The sequence below is a fragment of the Triticum urartu genome, unplaced genomic scaffold (genome assembly GCF_056163025.1).
Source record: "Triticum urartu cultivar PI428250 unplaced genomic scaffold, HENAU_Tu73 scaffold511, whole genome shotgun sequence".
Taxonomy (NCBI): Eukaryota; Viridiplantae; Streptophyta; class Magnoliopsida; order Poales; family Poaceae; genus Triticum; species Triticum urartu.
This window is the reverse complement of record NW_028260694.1, coordinates 12501-22721: the sequence shown is the minus strand read 5'-3', so window position 1 is coordinate 22721 and position 10221 is coordinate 12501.

The following is a 10221-nucleotide window of genomic DNA, read 5'->3' as shown; positions in this document are numbered from 1 at the left end:
TCCGTTTGAACTCATTTCCATAATTCTTCTAGTTTCTTTAATAGGTGCAATTACTATGGCTCGGCAATAAGAAAACTTAGAAAAAGTACAAATTATAAGAATTGCAAATCTAAAATAAATAACTAAAGAATCACAATTTTGATTTAGTAAAATCCATCTACTGCCAACAAATACCTCCTTTTTTTTTTTTTTTTTTTCTTTTGTTGTGTAATTGTTCTATTGTAATTAATTGAATCGGTTCAATTCTTGCCCTCATATTGAAATGAATCGAGATTGATAAGGAGTTAGTTAATGATGTTTGAGCATGTACTTTTTTTGAGTGTCTATTTATTTTCGATTGGTATCTATGGATTGATCACAAGCCGAAACATGGTTAGAGCTCTAATATGTCTTGAACTTATACTGAATTCAATTAATCTAAATCTCGTAACATTTTCTGATCTATTTGATAGTCGCCAATTAAAAGGAGATATTTTCGCAATTTTTGTTATAGCCCTTGCAGCTGCTGAAGCCGCTATTGGACTATCCATTCTTTCTTCCATCCATCGTAATAGGAAATCCACTCGTATCAATCAATCTAATTTATTGAATAATTAGACTTTTGAATAATTAGACATAGAATCCTCTAAACAAAGGCGCACATATTAAAATAAATAGAAATCAATACTATTTTCTTAGTATTATTTGAGAATATCCATTTTTTTTAGTAGATTATTGCATAGTATTCTTTTTCACTTAAATGAATTTTTGTATTTGTAATTCATTGATATTGCAATTTGAATATTGCAATAATTTATATTGAAAAGACGATAGCCAATTTATTGGCTAATTCGAATTCGTCTGTACAATTCGTAAAATTCTTTCTTATTTCTTATTTATTGTTGAAATCCAAAATTAAAGTCTCTTGGCTCTCTTCACGCTTTCTCACAAACAGATTAAAAAATAGATTTTTTTTTTTGAAGTTTGGATAAACCATTGCTTCGTCTGGTGTCTACAATACATATGACTCATTATAGTACTAATTTCATTTTTACCAGATCGAAAAATTTTATGTTGAAAAGAAAAATTTATAGATCCAATGTCACATTCCGTAAAAATTTACGATACATGTATAGGATGCACTCAATGTGTACGAGCTTGTCCAACAGATGTATTAGAAATGATACCCTGGGATGGATGTAAAGCCAAGCAAATTGCTTCCGCGCCGAGAACCGAAGATTGTGTGGGTTGTAAGAGATGTGAATCTGCCTGCCCGACAGATTTTTTAAGTGTCCGCGTTTATTTAGGGCCTGAAACAACACGTAGCATGGCTCTATCTTATTGATACGTTACAAAAAACTTCACTCGAATCGTCTGATTCCTCTTTACCGAAGAAGCCTGTGCTCGAAATAATCGAGCACGGGCTTTTCTGGTCAAAACGTATCTTGTCTTTATCACTTTATCATGAGTTATTTTCCTTGGTTAACAATACTTGTTGTTTTGCCGATATTTGCAGGTTCATTAATTTTCTTTTTACCTCATAAGGGAAACAAAGTCGTTAGGTGGTATACTATATCTATTTGTTTATTAGAATTCCTTCTAATGACTTATGCGTTCTGTTATCATTTCCAACTGGAGGATCCCTTAATCCAATTAAAGGAGGATTATAAATGGATAGATGTCTTCGATTTCCACTGGAGATTGGGAATCGATGGACTTTCATTAGGATCTATTTTATTGACAGGATTTATCACTACTTTAGCTACTTTAGCAGCTTGGCCAATTACACGGAATTCGCGATTATTCTATTTCCTGATGCTCGCAATGTATAGTGGTCAAATAGGATTATTTTCTTCGCGAGACCTTTTACTTTTTTTTATCATGTGGGAGTTAGAATTAATTCCTGTTTACTTACTTTTATCCATGTGGGGGGGGAAGAGGCGTCTATATTCAGCTACAAAGTTTATTTTGTATACTGCAGGCGGTTCCATTTTTTTCTTAATCGGAGTTCTGGGTATGGGCTTATATGGTTCCAACGAACCAGGATTAGATTTGGAAAGATTAATTAATCAATCATACCCTGCAACCTTGGAAATACTTTTATATTTTGGCTTCCTTATTGCTTATGCTGTCAAATTGCCGATTATACCCCTACATACGTGGTTACCAGATACCCATGGGGAAGCACATTATAGTACATGTATGCTTTTAGCGGGAATATTATTAAAGATGGGAGCATATGGATTGATTCGGATCAACATGGAATTGTTACCTCATGCTCATTATCTATTTTCGCCCTGGTTAGTAATAATAGGAGCGATCCAAATAATCTATGCAGCTTCAACTTCTCTTGGTCAACGAAATTTCAAAAAAAGAATAGCTTATTCCTCTGTATCTCACATGGGTTTCATAATTATAGGAATTGGTTCCATAACCAACATTGGACTCAATGGAGCTATTTTACAAATATTATCCCATGGATTTATTGGTGCTACACTTTTTTTCTTGGCAGGAACCGCTTCTGATAGAATGCGTCTTGTTTATCTCGAAGAACTGGGGGGAATATCTATCCCAATGCCTAAAATTTTTACCATGTTTAGTAGCTTTTCAATGGCTTCTCTTGCCTTACCAGGAATGAGTGGTTTTGTCGCAGAATTAGTAGTATTTTTTGGACTAATTACTAGTCCAAAATTTCTGTTAATGCCAAAAACACTAATTACTTTTGTAATGGCAATTGGAATGATATTAACTCCTATTTATTTATTATCTATGTTACGCCAGATGTTCTATGGATACAAGCTATTTAATGTTCCAAACGCAAATTTTGTGGATTCTGGACCACGAGAACTCTTTATTTTAATCTGTATCTTTTTACCAGTAATAGGAATTGGTATTTATCCAGATTTTGTTCTCTCCCTATCCGTTGACAGGGTAGAGGCTCTCTTATCCAATTATTATCCTAAATAGGTTTGCTTTTTTTTACTCGTCTGCTCTATTAATGCAGAAATAAGTAAAAAAGTATATAATGCAGAAATAAGTAAAAAAGTATAATTAGATCTATCTCGAATTTTTGAGAACCCTTTGATAAGGCGTTCAAGGGGTTCTCAAATAAAACATAAAAGTAAAAACCTTCATTTCATGAAGGTTTTATTTTATGTAATCATTTAGGTGTTAATGTAAACGAACCATAACTATGTAAGCCTATTCCTAATAGATTTATACCAAAATAACAAATCCAAATTATAAGAAATCCTATCAAAGCTATAAGTGCAGAATTCGTACCCTTCCAATTTGGATTTGTTCTACTATGTAAATAAATTGCGAATATGGTCCAAGTAATAAATGCCCAAGTTTCCTTAGGATCCCAATTCCAATAGGATCCCCAGGCCTCATTAGCCCATACTGCTCCACAAAGAATACCTACGGTTAAAAGGGTAAATCCTAGGCTAATGACACGATAACTCCAAGAATCCAAACGCTCCGTTAATTGATATTTGTAATAATTTGGAAATGAAGGGACAGAGGTTCTTTTTAAAGCACTTCTTTTTGCATAAAAATTATTTAATATCACTAAAGAAAAATGTTTTATTTAAAACATTTTTTTTCTTTTTAGAAAAGAAATGGAAATTATTTCGAAATCTAATGATTAGAATAGCGGCAGATAATAAGGATCCGCACAAAAGAGTTGCATAGCTTAATAACATCATACTGACATGCATCATTAACCACTGAGATTGTAGAGCAGGTACTAGTATCGTGGATTGATGCATTTCAGTTAAAAGACCCGATGTGGCAAAGCCTTGCGTTAAAATAGTACTTGGCGTAGTTATTGTGCTTAAATCATTTTTAGAGTTCTGTATTTTAGGAATGGTATGAAGAATATACAGGGCCCATGAAAGGAAGATCAATGACTCATATAAATTACTTAATGGAAAATGTCCCGAGGAAGCCCAACGAGAAACTAAGAATCCTGTTATAGAGAAAAAAGTAACTATCATTCCTTTTTCTGACGAATCGCGTAATCCTCCAAGTTCACGAACTAATAAGGTTATAAAATGAATCGTAATCACAATTGAAATCGTTGAGAAAGAGATATGAGTTAGTATATGTTCTAAAGTTGCAAATAGCATAAGGGGAAGGTCCCATTACAAAATTGTAAATTTCGAATTGATTTCTAATCTATTGTATTCTTTTTCAAGAATGCCGCCACTCGGATTCGAACCGAGATGCTTGAGCACTGCTTCCTAAGAGCAGCGTGTCTACCAATTTCACCATGGCGGCTAACTTCAAATAATAGGTAACTTAAAAGAATAATAGCTATTATCTTGGGAATCGTCGATATTGGGAAAGTCCATAAAATTTAGGAACATTAGAGTTTTCATTAAAATAGACTTCGTTTGGTAGTATCGTTTCCATTTTTTTTTTTTACAATAAACTCTTGCTTTGCCCAATAGAAACACAAACACTGCTTGAAAGAGTTGGAACTTCTTTTTTCTAACTTGCAATTATAGAACTAATTTTTTCTAATTAATTTCCCCTTTACATTTTGAAAATTCTTTCAATACAATGAAAAAAATCCAAAAGGGTTTCTATTTAATGATGAAATTAAAATAAAATGGATAAATAGAAAAGGCTTTTTGGATTTTTTAAAAATTTCTAGAATGAAAGTCTTTATGCTCTTATTAATAAGATTTACTAACCTTATGATTTTGGAGAAGATAGGTGGAAGTTGTAAGTCCTATTGTAAGAATACTCCACTTTTCATAATTTTCCTAATAGAATATGAGGATTCTATTAGGAAAATTATGAAAAGTTCATTGATAGGAAAAGAATACTTAGCACACAGTATACCAAACAAAACTTTTTTTTTCTTGTATATATAAGATAAGAGGGGTTTTTTGTTCTAAGAATATTGTACCGAGTAATTCGACACATAAAAGTACATTCAAAGAAGAATCCAAATTATTAAATAATTGGAATTCTTTTTTGATAAGTCAATTCATATTATTCCAAAATCTTATTATTTGTTTGTTGCCCAGAAAAACCCTTTGGTTTTGGATGCTCATTACCGCTCGAAAATGATCTTGATTTTACTAAAGAATAAGATTGTACTATGGAAAAATAAGTCTTTTTCTTCCAAATATTTTTACGAATACGCTTTTTTGACATTGAAGTACGTTTTTTTGGAACTGCCATTCAAAAAGGAAATTACTTTTTTCTAGTTGTATGTGAAAGACATCTATTGCTGCAAATCAATCCTTCTTTCTTCTTTTTATTAGTATTTATACTTAGATACTGAAAGATACTTAAATTTTGAATTATTTTTTACTTCATTTTGTCTAATGCGGATAAGACAACAAGAATTTTTTAACATTTTTTCTTTATATATTTTATACTTTTTTTTTAATAATATAGAATATATAGAAGGGTTTCTCATTTAAATCTATTTATATCTATTTATATATCAAGTATACTCCATATATAGATATATGGTATGGAAGCCTATCCCCCATATAAGATAAGACGGGGGGATAAAAAGAAGGGAAAATGAAAATAGTTAATTAAGTTCAGAATGGTATTCCATAAAGGAAAGGAATTCCAATCAAAACAAAAAATACTGAGTCTCTTAAACAAGACATTCTAAAACTTAGGTAATTTATAGTCATTAGAATTTTAGTTCTATATGAAGTAAGGACTATTCGATAATTTCTTATAAACATAGGTTTTCATTGGAATTCACTCAATCAGTTAATTATGGAACAAGAGAGCTGTTTCATCTTTGTTTTAAAGAAATATAAAAATGAATTATGAATAGAAAGTAAAATGATTCCACTTTTTTTTTTTTATTTTTATAAATATCTTTATTTAGTTAATAAAATAACTTCGTTACCTAGTTATTTTATTAACTTTTTTAATTTAACCAACTAAACCCATTCTTAATTTTTAATTATTTCAATGAGATAAATTTTGGAAAAATTAAGAATTTCAGTATTTTTTCTTATTCTTTTTATTTATTCTTTCAGAAAGAGATAAGAATTGGTTTGGTGAATCGGAAACAATTTTATAGAAAAATTGAAGTAAAAATTGAAGTAAAAATTGCAATTTCTTTTCTTATGGAACATACATATCAATATGCATGGGTAATCCCTCTTCTCCCACTTCCAGTTATTATGTCAATGGGATTTGGCCTTATTCTTATTCCGACAGCAACAAAAAATCTTCGTCGCATATGGGCTTTTCCTAGTGTTTTACTCTTAAGTATAGCTATGGTATTCTCAGTTCAACTGTCTATTCAACAAATAAATGGAAGTTCGATCTATCAATATCTATGGTCTTGGACCGTCAATAATGATTTTTCTTTAGAATTTGGATACTTGATTGACCCACTTACTTCTATTATGTTAATACTAATTACTACTGTAGGAATCCTGGTTCTTATTTATAGTGATGGTTATATGTCTCACGATGAAGGATATTTGAGATTTTTTGTTTATATAAGTTTTTTCAATACTTCCATGTTGGGATTGGTTACTAGCTCCAATTTGATACAAATTTATTTTTTTTGGGAACTCGTGGGAATGTGTTCTTATTTATTGATAGGCTTTTGGTTTACACGACCAATCGCAGCGAGTGCTTGTCAAAAAGCTTTTGTAACTAATCGTGTAGGGGATTTTGGTCTATTATTAGGAATTTTAGGTTTTTTTTGGATAACAGGTAGTTTAGAGTTTAGGGATTTGTTCAAAATAGCTAATAACTGGATTCCTAATAATGGAATTAACTCTTTACTTACTACTTTGTGTGCTTTTTTATTATTCCTTGGTGCAGTTGCGAAATCCGCACAATTCCCTCTTCACGTATGGTTACCCGATGCTATGGAAGGGCCCACTCCTATTTCGGCTCTTATACACGCAGCAACTATGGTTGCTGCGGGAATTTTTCTTCTAGCTCGACTTCTTCCTCTTTTCATATCTTTACCTTTGATAATGAGTTTTATTTCTTTAGTAGGTACAATAACACTATTCTTAGGAGCTACTTTAGCTCTTGCTCAGAGAGATATTAAAAGAAGCTTAGCCTATTCTACAATGTCTCAATTGGGTTATATGATGTTAGCTCTAGGTATAGGTTCTTATCAAGCTGCTTTATTCCATTTGATCACTCATGCTTATTCAAAAGCTTTATTGTTCTTGGGATCCGGATCCGTTATTCATTCAATGGAACCTCTTGTTGGATATTCACCAGATAAAAGTCAAAATATGGTTCTTATGGGCGGTTTAAGAAAATACATTCCAATCACAAGAACTACTTTTTTATGGGGTACACTTTCTCTTTGTGGTATTCCACCTCTTGCTTGCTTCTGGTCCAAAGATGAAATCCTTAGTAATAGTTGGTTGTATTCGCCCTTTTTTGGAATAATAGCCTCCTTTACTGCAGGATTAACTGCCTTTTATATGTTTCGGATATATTTACTTACATTTGATGGGTATTTGCGTGTTCATTTTCAAAATTACAGTAGCACTAAAGAGAGTTCCTTGTATTCAATATCCTTATGGGGAAAAAGGATACCCAAAGGAGTGAATAGGGATTTCGTTTTATCAACAACGAAGAGTGGAGTTTCTTTTTTTTCACAAAATATACCAAAAATTCAAGGTAATACAAGAAATAGGATAGGATCCTTTACTACGTCTTTTGGGGCTAAAAAAACTTTTGCCTATCCGCATGAAACGGGAAATACTATGTTATTTCCTCTTCTTATATTACTACTTTTCACTTTGTTCATTGGATTCATAGGAATCTCTTTTGATAATGGAGGAATTGGTAATGGAATAGCAGAGTTAACCATATTATCAAAGTGGTTAACTCCCTCAATAAACTTTACCCAGGAAAGTTCTAATTCTTTTGTAAATTCATATGAATTTATTACTAATGCAATTTCTTCTGTAAGTCTAGCTATCTTTGGTTTATTCATAGCATATATCTTCTATGGATCCGCTTATTCTTTTTTTCAGAATTTGGATTTAATAAACTCTTTTTACAAAGGAAATCCTAAAAAAGAATTTTTAGATCAAGTAAAAAAAAATATATACAGTTGGTCATATAATCGTGGTTATATAGATATTTTCTATACTAGGGTCTTTACCCTCGGTATAAGAGGGTTAACCGAACTCACGGAGTTTTTTGATAAGGGTGTTATTGATGGAATTACCAATGGAGTGGGTCTTGCTAGTTTTTGTATAGGAGAGGAAATTAAATATGTAGGGGGAGGTCGAATCTCGTCTTATTTATTCTTTTTTTTATGTTATGTATCTGTGTTTTTATTCTTTTTTCTTTCTTAAGTTAAGGAATTTACAACAAGTCTCTTGCAAAAATAACTATCCTATCCCCTTTCTACAATCTCTCTATATCCTTGTTACATAAGGTAAGTATTGTATAATAGTTCGGTTTTCCGCGATTTTTTCCATTCCTCTGTGTAAATACCCTAATATGGGTTCACAATCAATAACATCCTCACCATCGAGAGTAACGATCAGTCGAAGAACACCATGCATTGATGGGTGTTGAGGGCCCATATTGACTATCATGAGATCTTTTCTTGTAAGCGGTAGACTCATATCCTTTCTTCCTTAATTCATTATTCCATGAAAATGGATTATTCCATGAATTCCTCAAAGCGAGGCTCATCAAAATGAAAAATCTAAGACTACTATAAGACTACTAAAAAAATAATAAAACAAGAAAAAAATTTGAACGATTAAATTACTGCTCCCGAATATTCAACTGACCGATTAATTTCTTATAACGTACTCTATTTTTCTTTGCCAAATAAGCCAGCAAACGTCGACGTTTTCCCAAAAGTCTTCGTAGACCTCTTTCCGATGAAAAATCTTTTTTGTGTAATTCCAAATGTGAAGCAAGTCTCCGTATCTTATTGGTGAAACTGAATACTTGAAATTCAACAGAACCCCTGTTTTCTTCTTTTTCTTCTTTAACCATAAATCCAAAAATTTTTCTACCTCCTTTCTTTTTCATGTATTTTTCTGATCAGGAAAAATACAAAATTATGTCAGTTATTTTGAAGTTATTCTAATCTCGTACACACACAAATTTGCAATTATTCATCTACTACTGGAATTTGGATTTATTTTATCGATGCAAATTGGATTTGGATAGAAGGGTACATTCTTTCTAATATTTTAGATAGAAGAAATGTTTCTTCTATCTAAAATATTAGAAAGAATTTTGCTGATTTATTTATTGCTATATGCAATTTATGGAATTGATACACCATTTAATTGATATCATTTAGCAAAATGAAACACAGCATATGCATCCATCTTTTGGCTCGAGAATTTCACGGGATAGAGATATGGTATAAGAAATAGACTATTAAGTAACTCTAAATGAATTGTGGATACATCTGTATCCTTAACATACTGAAACGATTGTCATTATTCGTATCAAACCAATAGCGATTCATACAAGCTAAATCTTCTAATCAATGGTGGGCCAATAATGAATTTTTTTGCATATGTATTAAGACGCTTGGCCTGATTTCGAAATTGTCCAGAGTTTTATATGTTGTTTTCATTGCAAAATGATGGGTCTCCTTCCATAACTTTCCAATTACGAGTACGAGAATTGAAAGACATGAAAATTCTCAATTCTCTACGGCGTCTAGTAGATAGAAACAAGAAAATCAGAAGAATCTTTCTCTCTATTCACTATCATTCCGCGTCTTCGACTTCTATTAGTTTCTTTTCTTCTTTAATGCAATAGCTATAGTTTGATATAAGAATCCATTTCTCAAAGTAATGGAAACCATTCTCTTATAGGAAATGGTTCGAAAATCGCTATTCCACCTTTTAGGTATCGTGAAAAGTGATACCTGTGAAGATCGTGCATTTCAGTCAAATTCAGATCCGTTTTTCGAGTCCATGATATAATATAACCAAATTGGATAGATCTTCCACCTGTTTAGCTAAGAAAGAATAGATACAGAGGTGGATAATAGATCGATATGAAGATCATGAGCTGCCCCATAATGAAATCGCCAGTAGTCGCGAATATCTCCTTCTTCCCTAATCCAAGATTGGAGAAAGAAGATCTAAGAGGGACCTATGGAGAATGTAGTCAGAAATCCATAATAGAGTCCGACCACAACGACCGAATTAATTATCCTCATCGAGAAACTTAGACTACTAAATAGAAAAGATTTGAAAATCATGGCATGGGTCTCCTTTTTTT